Source organism: Pteropus alecto, unplaced genomic scaffold, assembly GCF_000325575.1.
Source record: "Pteropus alecto unplaced genomic scaffold, ASM32557v1 scaffold155, whole genome shotgun sequence".
In the NCBI taxonomy this organism is placed as follows: Eukaryota; Metazoa; Chordata; class Mammalia; order Chiroptera; family Pteropodidae; genus Pteropus; species Pteropus alecto.
Genome location: NW_006438113.1, coordinates 21,376,812 through 21,386,202, shown reverse-complemented (window position 1 = coordinate 21,386,202; position 9,391 = coordinate 21,376,812).

Below are 9,391 nucleotides of genomic sequence, written 5' to 3'. Positions count from 1 at the left end.
AAAGTAGACAAACTCATTCTGTATCAGAAGAAAAATAAATTCTTTAGAGCAATATGTATCAACATGGATAATTTTCAAAAACATGCTAAAGGGAAATAAAACAAGTAACAGAAACATAGTACATATGATACGATTTATATAAAGTTCAAAAGTAGGTAAAACAATAATCATTTGTAAGCACTTACATATGTAGTAAATATATAAAGGCATATATAATGATAAACACTAAATTCAGGACAGTGGTTGCTTCCAGGAAGAGAGAGAAGATAACAGAGAGTTTCAACTGTGTCTGTAATGTGTTATTTCTTTAAAAAATACATATATGTAAATGTAACAAAATGCTAAGATTTGACAAGACTGGCTCTGTATGCCTGGCTGTTCAATATTTTTCCATATGTTTGAAATATAATTGATCTTAATTATTCACTGATTCCATATTTGTGAATTTGTTTACTCCCTAAAATTTATTTGTAACTCCCAAATCAATACATGTGGTGCTTTTGTGTGCATTTGTAGACATGTGCAGCATGGAAAAACTCAAGACGCCTGAAACACACATTCCCAGCTGAAATAAAACAAGGCAACACTCTGCATCTCAGCTCTTATACTGTGCAAAGTATCATTTTCATGATCTTTTTAGGGCCTTTTTGTGTTTTGTATTTTTGTGCTTTTTGTTGATGATTTCACTGTTTAAAATGGCCCTCAAGTGTAGCACTGACGTGTGGTCCAGTGTTGTTAAGCAGAAGACTATGACATGCCTTAGGGAAAAAACAATGTGTGTCGGATAAGCTGCCTCTAGGCATGAGTTATGGTGCTGCTGGCCATGATTTCAGTGTTATTGAACACATAACATATATCAAATGAGGTGTCTTTAAAGAGAAATGTACATAAAACAAGTTTACGTATTGATAGACTGATGAAAACATTATGACCAGAGGCTCTCAGGAACCTAGCTCTGCATTTCCCCCAGGAGCAGTGGCTCCCAATTAAGTGTTTGCTAATTGACTAATTCACTGTTTGCAGAGATAGTATAGACCATAACTACCATGAGTAACAAGAATCAACTGTATTTAATTTAAAATATGGTTTCCAAGTAAAGTACAGGCTGTGGTATCTTTCTGATAAATTTGGAAAAAAATTGATAGAATGTAAATAATAAAGACAGTTTTCAAGATAGATCTAATCTAACTACAGGATGATTTGGACCATATTTCTCATTCTAAGATATAATTTTATATTGCACTTTTTACACTTTCGAAACATGGATGCACCCTATTGTCTATGTGTTCGTTTAATGCGGAAGTGTTTCTTTATTGCACTCAAAATATTATTCAACTGACCATGGGTTGTACTATTGGTGATGTTTTACAGTGTAGGAAATAAGGTTGGTTTAAGTAATTCTAATAAGAGTTATTGATATCCAGTGATTTCGAGCAGAGGCAGGCGTGTGGTTGGTGATTAGGAATGTGCCCTGAACATTCCCTCTTAAGCCTCTACCAGCCTCTGCCCTACTTAGGCAGTAGATTCTTTTAGCTTTATCATACTTTTTCGCTCCCCTTTCCTGATAGAAGACATAGGGGGAAAAAGAGAATAACCTCTGAAGAATAATTGTCTCAGGTAAGGAAGGCCGAGGGATGTATCAGAAACAGGGAGTATCAGCAGATTACAGGGAGGAAGAGAGTAGTTTCATAAACACAAGAAAAAGAAGAGGAAAGTGGGATAGTATGAAAGCCAAACCTTGGAAGCTACCTGGTTATACAGTTTTGAATTTAGAACCATGTCAATGTTTTACATAATTAAAAAGACAACAAAGTGTTTTAATTAAAAAAATAAATTCCTAAAAATCAAAAACTAACTCAAACAAAGGAATATAGGAGTCCTCTGTACTGTCCTTGCAACTCTTCTATAATTATTTTGAAACAAAAAGTGTAAAAAAGACTAACTGAAATAAATAGTTTTAATTATATATCAAGTTGGTAGCAGAACCACAGAGAGAAGGGTTTTTCAAATGTCTATATGTGGTAGACAGAACAACAGCCCTTCAAAGATGCCTCACTCTAATCCTTGGAATCTGTAAATATGTTACATTAAAATGGCAAAAGAGACTTTGAAGATATAATTAAGATTATACACCTTATAATAGGAAAATTATCCTGTATTACCTGGGTAGGTCCAATCTAATCACACAAACGCTTAAAAGCAGAGAACTTTGTCTGGAAACAGAAGAGATGTGGCAAAAAGAAAATCAGAGCGATTCTAGCATGCAAAAGATTCAACACACTGTTGCTGGCACTGAGATAGAGAGGCCCTTGTGCATGAAATGGAAAGAGGCTTCTAGAAGCTAACGATGACCCCATGCTCAATTTTACATTCATAAGAAACTGATCTATGCAATACCCTAAATGAACTTGGAAGAGGATTCTTCCCTAGAGCCTCCAGATAAGAGAGTCCAGGCTGGCCAACATCTTGATTTGGCCTTGTGAAACCTGAAGCCGAGAAAGCAGCCAAGCCAACCTGGACTTCTGACCTACAGAACTCCGAGGTAATAAATTTGTGTTGTTTTAAGCTGCTAAATTTGTGGTGATATGTTTTGGCAGTAATAGAAAAGTAACACACTATAAAACACAATATTTTGGCTGTGTATTCCTAGAGGGATATATTGTTAGGACAAAAGGAAGTACAGTAAATGTAAAACTTCATACTACATAGTCTTATTTTTGGTATTTCACCAGTATTATTATTTTGAAACAATTAACAGATTTATCAGTAGTCATGGTTCCAACAAGAAACAAGTAACAGTCTCAAATTAAGTTAATTAAAAACACTACAGAAGTATGAGCAGAGTGTAAAGAAGCACACAAAAAGTGGAGCTGGAACCTATAGCACTCATAGACCTGAAGGGACAAGGGAGTCATTTCTAGCACCTATGAGGAGAGGGTTGTGTGAAGACAGCTGCCTGATAAAAGCAGTAAATATTGTTGAATGAATGAATAAATGAGCAAGTGAACAAATGAACTAGTTTGATTAAATAGTAGAGCTGAAAAAATCTGCCCATACAAAATGCTTAAGCAGAAAAGAGTTCTATAGATCTAATACGCTTTCTTGAATCTGTTTCAATGCCATCTTTTCCTCCAGATTCTTTTTAAAAAGTATTGAGCCTATTGGTCCCAGTTACTCATTCCTCTCTAATAAAAATATACATCTACCCCTTTCCCACTTACCTTCGCAGTGTCCTCTCTCCAGCAGCAGAGTGTACTTCTTGTTCCATTGACATGAGCAGAGGGTTTAAAGGTGTTTTCATGGTTTAGTCTATCTCTTGAACTCCTGTGATCCATCAACCATTGGTAGCTGCAGGTTCAAAGAGAATGTGGAGACATGTGAAGTGGACCTAAACCCAACATGCGTCCTGTAGTCTGGAGCCTCTGTTCAGAGCTGGGAAATAGCCAAGTCCAGCTGAATCCAGCTAACTCCAGACAAGCATGGCCAAACGAAATTCTGAAGCAGAGCCTCCCAGCCAACCCACAAACTCATTCACATTGACTCAGAAACATTGTACTAAAGTTTCCAGCCAGAACAATTAAGCAAAACAAGCAGTAAAAGGCATCTGGATTGGAAAGGAAGAAATAAAAAGATATCAGTTCACAAATAAAATGTTTTTTTTTAATATAGAAAACCCTAAAACACCCACTAATAAATTATTAGAACTAATAAGTTCACTAAGTTTGCAGAATTCTAGATTAATATGTAAATATCGGTTGTATTTCTATACACGAATAATGAACAATCTAAAATTGAAACTAACAAAATAACTCCATTTACAACAGCATCAAAAAGAATAAATACTTGGGAATAAATTTAACAAAAGAAGTGCAAGACTATACACTAAAAACTATAAACCATTATTGAAAGAACTTAAAGAAGACTTAAATAAATGGAAAGACAATTAATTGGAAGACATATTGTTAAGAAGGCAATACTCCCCAAATAGATCTACACATTCAATGCAATGCCTAGCAAAATCTCAGTTTTCTCTTGCACAGAAATATTCCAGGTGATCATAAAATTAATATGGAAATGCAAGGGATCCAGAGTACCAAAGCGGTCTTAAAAAGAACAAATTTGGAGACTCACCTTTCCCAATTTCAAAACTTTCTACAAAATTACAGAAATTAAGACAATGTAGTACTGGCATGAAGATAGACCTATAGCTCAACAGAATAGAATTAAAAGTCCAGAAATAAATTCTTACATTTATGGTGAGCTGGTTTTCAACAAGAATGCCAAGACAATTCAATATGGAAAGAATTGTCTCTTTTACAATTAGTGCTGGGACAACTGGCTATCCATTTGTAAAATAATGAGGTTGGATCCCCTACTTCACACCATATAGAAAAAATAACTCAAAATGGATTATAGACCTAAATGAAAGGGCTGAAGCTATAACATTCCTTGAAGAAAACATCTTCATGAATTTAAATTAAGCGTTGGTTTCTTAAACATGACAACAAAAGCACAAGTGGCAAAAGAAAAAAGTAGAAAACCGGAATTCATTAAAATTAAAAACGTTCATGCTTCTGTATACTTGAACCAATAATAAACTTAAATTTTAAAAAACCTTTCATGCTTCAAAGGACACCATCAAGAAAATGAAAGATATCCCATATGAAAGAAAATATTTGCAAATCATATATCTGACAACAGAATGTATCTAGAATATATAAAGAACTCTTACTGCTCAACAATAGAAAGGAAATAACCCAATTAAAAAATGAGCAAGGGATTTAAACAGACAATTCTCCAAAGAAGATATACAGATGGCTAATAGCACATGAAAAGATGCTCAGTATCATTAGTCATTAGGGAATTGCAAATCAAAATCATGAGATACTACTTCACACCACAAAGAAGGAAACAAACAAAAACAGACATTCTTAAGTGTTGGTGAGGGGGTGGAGAAATGAGAACATTGATGGTTGGATTGTAAATTGGCAGCCACTTTGGAAAACAGGTTGACAGTTTCTCAAAATGCTAAACATAGAGTTACGTATTACTCAGTATTTTTATTTTTATGTATATGCCCCAAAGAAGTGAAAACATATGTTCATACAGAAACTTGGATGCAGATATTTATCACGGCATTATTCATAATAGTCAAAAAATTGAAACAACCCAAATGTCAATGACCTGACGGATGAATAAATGTAGTATATTCATACAATGAATATAATTCAGCCATTAAAAGGAATAATGTACTGAAACATGCCACAACTTGGATGAACCTTAAAAACATTATGCTTAATTAAAGAAGACAGACGTAAATGGCATTGCATGATTCCATTTGTATCAAGTGTCTAGGATAGGGAGATCAATAGAGACAGAAAGTAGCTTAGTAGTTTCCAAGGTGTGGAGGAGGGAGAAATGAAGGATGACTGCTAATGTTCAAGGCCACACACAGAAAAAGTTGGTTTATTCATTTTTTAAATGCATGTTCTCATATGATGAACCAGTGATCACAAAATAGGGTATTGAGCTTGAGTGACCAACTCATCTAGGTTTGTTACTCTATCTTTTCTTCCCTTCCTTCCTTTCTTTCTTCCTCCTTTCCTTTCTTCCTTCCTTCCATTTTGAACTTTTCACTATGGAAGTTTTATAATAGATTCAAAATAGATTGTATAATGACTTCCCTTCCATTTGAGGGGACAGTAAATGGTCAGACATACCCACCAGCTACCTTTCAACAACTAATATCAACACATAGCCAATTTTTTTCATCAACATTCCCATTGATCCCTGTGTTAGGTTTGGTATTCTGAGAGGTAAATGTGAAGACAGGATAAAAGAGACAAGAGATTTATTGGGGAAAACACCTATGAGGGAAAAAGGGAAGGGAGCCAGAGGAGGCTAGGAAACTGCAATGCAAGTTCTAATCCCTGTGGAGAAGAGAAAGGAGGGATGAGCTTGGGTCGGAAAAGTCTTAGATCTCGCTACAGTTTTAAGAAACTTTTAACAAAGCCTTTGGGGAATTCTTGAGCCAAGGTGACATATAAGATGAGTCCTGCATCTCCTAGGAATGGGCCTGCCTTCGATGTCTGCCACACTCAATCATTGCCTGAGAGTAGTCCAAGAGAACCATGGCCTCCGTGTAAACTGGTGAGGAGTCGATTTTAAAGCTCAGTTCAGCTGTGTGCAGTGTTCTACATTCGCCTAATCTTTTCACAGACAAAATTACATATAAGCAAATGCAAAGTTTGCATTATGCTCAAATCATTTTCTAATAAATCAACTGCATTAGAATAAATTCTCATTTCAAAACAAGTGTTACAGCAGAACTTTCAGAACAGAAAAGGATATTTTCCACCTCCCCTTCGAGTAGCATGGGAAAAAACACTTTGGGAAACTACGAGAGCCTGGTGAGTCACTTGACTTGCCTGCGACTCCCGGAATGCTATGTGCTATGGATATTCCTGAGCTGGAGTTCAATTACATTTCCTTGATGTCAATGCATTGATCAATGTCCACATGTTTGTCAAAAAAGAATGAGGTAGACTCAAACATGCCTTTGATATTTAGCTTATGTAGTCAAAACTGAAAGGTAATTCTCTAGAGAAGTTTATATCATATGGAGAATTGCCTTTATCCTTTGATTTTTTAGGTTGTTCACTGTGAGCATTTTATTTTCTCTTTTCTTTATCTTTCCTCAAAGGTCATCAATTAAAAAAAAAAATCTTAATAAGGTTCTCAGGAAGGGCTAACCACTTAGGAATACATTTCTTCTGTCTAGGAAACTACTAATCAAAAAATTTAAAGGCCTCGTATTACCTATTCCTCAGAGGGGAAAAAATAATAAAACATATGTATAATGTTGTTAATACCAGTATAGTATTTTTTTTCGGAGTAGCAAATTTATGAAGAAAATTTCTTCATATTTCCATAATTTGAGAAGGAATGGGGTGGTACAGGAAAAGGTACCAAATGAACATAGGGGATTGGGTTATATAGGTTTTGTTTTTATTTTATTGTGATATATTTCTAATTTTAGGCCCCATAACATTCCCTGGAATGAATATTTATTGGAATCTACTCCAAAATAAATTTTAGAAACCATATGTTCTTTACTAAATTTTTGATTTTTTTAACTGTGTGACCAACTAATTGTTAAAGAAATAATAGTTTACTTTTTAACCTTCATATATGTGTATTATATTCCCCCATAACTCTGTGATTTGGCTTCTTAAGTAAGGTAACATTATTGGACTATAAAATGACAATAAATATAATTTTGGTGTAATAACTTCACATTTTTGCAAATAAAACATTTGTTTTAATTGGTTACTCATTCCTTTAAAGAAGGATATTTCAATATGATTTTTAAAGTAACGTTTGCAGTGATAATACATGATAATGAGTTATTTGCCACTTAATTGTTGCTTTTTGAAAAATCTGTTGTTGAAGATGTTGAATTTTCAGTTTAATTCTTACGTAATGACATAATAATTACAGAAATAAATTACATTTTGTAGATTGTACTTAAAATTCTGTTTTCTTTTCGTTTACTGAGAAGATTAGAAATAGTTTCTTGATTTTAGTTTGGGGAATTTTTATTCTATTTCAAAGAGTAGAAACTGCCTTTTTAGTAAAAACCACTAAAAAGCATCATTTTTTAAATAAAGGAAAAAATTAAGCATTTACTGTGCCTTTTTAGGAAGAATATAATTCAGCCCCAGTTAATGAGGATAAACACTCCTTTATAAAAGAATATCAGCTAGTGAATCTAGAAGAGATGATATAATTAGAAGGTCAGAATTCTACATCTCCCTCCTGCATGAAATAATTGATGTAGGAAAGGGTCATCAATAGGTGCTAAATAATTGGGTGGAAGTTTAGCAACAAGCTGGTTTCTGGATGCTAAAGCATTAACCCCATGAAGGGGAAAAATATCTAAGGCAACCTAGCAATCAGTGTCTTGACGTAATCACCAAATTTATAAATAGTGATATAGACAGACAATGTATCTATTAATAGTATGCAATAGGACATGTACGATGACACTTATGAAATACATATGTTAAACCAAAAATTTTTAACTTCCCAAGCTGAAAATCTTTTTGTAAGCAAAGTTTTATCAAGCCAAAAGTACTGGGCAAATGACTGGTCTTGGGGCATGGAGTTGAAAGACAGCAGCAAGGCTAGGTAGAAAAGATAGCATGCCAGTGGGCCCAGAGTTTTATATAGTGTTTTTATACATCAAGTAGGGGGAAAGAGGAAGAAGGAGGTAGCCTGAATTTACATGAGCCATAAGCAAAGAAGTAGGGTAAGGTGAAGCAGGCCCAGTTCTGGGATAGTAGAGTCCACATAAAGAAATGTCTGCTCCTGGGGATTAGCCGAGACAGAAGTCAGGAAACCGCCCCCCAGGAAACAAGTGGAGGGTCCTGACCTTCGATGGTGCCTGGATAAAATAATTAGCTGAAATAGCAGCCTGGAAATTAACTCGAAATTCCAACAGGCAAAACAGGGATGTGGGAAATCTTTCGTTAGCTGGTCAGCAGCCATCAACAGAGTAGCAGTTGTCTCTCATTCTCTAGAGACTGTGATTTAATTTAGAACATCTCAGACTCTTCTAATTGTCATTACTACTTGTAATATGCTTTGTTGAAATCCTCTCATTATACACATTTTATTAAAAATATTAAATCAAATGTCATTTCTTTTTTCCTTTTTTATTTTTATTTTTGGCAAGACCAGTGTCAGTACCCCAGAAAATCTGAACTCTGATTACCTTAAATTCTCCCTTTGAAATGACTGTAGATGCTTTCTAATTTATTAGTTAAAATACTATTAAAAATTTAATGACATATGCATATAATCACTATTCTCACGCTAGCCACATCCAGTGCTCTCACAAATCTTATTATTAAATGCACAATTCATAGTTTATTTTTTAAAGATCACATTGGGTCACAGTGGATTTCTCAATCATAGATATGAAGGCTACCAAGACTTCATTTGGGGGAGGTAGTAGAAATAGCGTCCTGAGTTTCCTAGTTGAGGGAATTGCGTAGGTAAGAAACTTTAGGGAAGTAGCCAGGGAGGCCAGGAAGTCCAGGGAGGGGCTCAGGTGATTGTCATTGCCAAGAGATGGGAGTTGGTTTGTGTAGAACGATGGGGCTGGCCTCGGTGCCCTAGGGCCTAAGCAAGTCCTAGGTTACATAATAAATGAGTCAAAAGCTCCATCCAAGGGTGAAATTAGAAGTATCAGTGTCTGAGCCGGGCTTCGAGTTTTCTCAACCTGGCCATCTGGAGCAGCGGTAGGAGTGAACAAGACAGCAAGGCGGAGCAGAGAGCTGCGCAGGCACACTGCGAAGCTAAAGGACCCCCCCGCCCTCGCCCCCCC